Here is a 1,442-nt window from a genome sequence, read left to right on the forward strand (position 1 = left end):
GAGAACATCCAATTCACAGACTCAGCCTAGAAAAAGATTAATATGGTCATTGATGGAGGGAAGGCAAATACTGGCTTTCTGTGGCCCTAGTGAGATATATCTGTACCACAGCAGTCTCAGAGTCCTCTGTCTCTGCTAGCATCCAATCATACTTAATAGGTAATTATGATGAAAGATTTAAATTTTGTGTTAGATTTGATTGAATAGTTCAATTGCTGACTTTGACTGCTCAAATATATGATATTGACCTAATCAGTTATCAGATTGACCATAGATGTAGCCAAGGAATTGATAGGGGAGACCTAACTGATGGTATTTGAAGGTGTGTTCACAATTTCTTCTTCACTGTGTCAGATTATATGACCCCCATATATGAGCTGAGCTATTTAGTTTCTATGTTATGACACTGTATTTTCCAGGGTAGATACAAAATAAATAAAGTGGAAGAGAAAAATATTGTGATTATTCAAGAAGCTTTTCCAAGACACTAGAGAACAGTAAAATTTGATTTAAAGTATAACAGTGTAATCTGGAGTGTGTAAATTGAAAACCCCCTAATACATCATCTCCCCTTTTAGTGAGCAGCTTCTGTCTAGGGAAGTTGAAAGGAACTAGTGCCATGATTTGCACAGTTTGGAGGGAGAGAGATGTCAGCTGGAGGGCTGCTCAGTAGGTGTTTGTCTAGGGAATCGGGCTCCCCAATGGGAAACCTCACTCCTCTGTGTGTTACAGCCATCCAGGCACCTTCCTTTCTCTACGATGCAAACGTCCATTCACTGTTCACACCTGGACAGACATATCTCTGCTACTTAGCACAGCAAAGCTGCAGTCAGCTTCCTGGGGCCACTTCTGAAGTTCCCCCAATAATCACTTGCCATTCGAAGCTGCTCCTGCTGTCAGGATCCACCATCTAGACACCTAGAGTCCACTTACAGAGACGCTTGAAATTTCTGGTTTCAGGAGTTTCCATTCTAGTTTCTAAATAAGGCTCTCTATTTACTAGATTAAATAGTATTTATCTGTTCTTTCTCTAGATTGGATATTGCAGTGCAGGGTGCAGGCTCATTTCTCTGGATTTGTTGCTGGACAGGGACTCTTTTGAAGCCACATTATTTCCCCCAAATCTTCCAGGAAATGTATATTATTTTTATCTTTCCTTCCTGAAAAACAGTAAATTGAATAGATTGTGTAGGCATTCATTAGGTATATGACTTCGGATATATCCTGTAGGTGGGAATAGTGGATAAAGAAAGGAAGCTTATTTTATTCTAAAATCCATCTACATTTATTTCACATCAATTTCAATGAGCACTTATGAAATCTATAAAATATTCTTTTTGGGCTTCCCTGGTGGCGCAGTGGTTGAGAGTCCGCCTGCCGATGTAGGGGACGCGGGTTCGTGCCCCGGTCCGGGAAGATCCCACATGCCGCGGAGCGGCTGG

The sequence above is a fragment of the Physeter macrocephalus genome, chromosome 8, assembly GCF_002837175.3.
Source record: "Physeter macrocephalus isolate SW-GA chromosome 8, ASM283717v5, whole genome shotgun sequence".
NCBI classification, from domain to species: Eukaryota; Metazoa; Chordata; class Mammalia; order Artiodactyla; family Physeteridae; genus Physeter; species Physeter macrocephalus.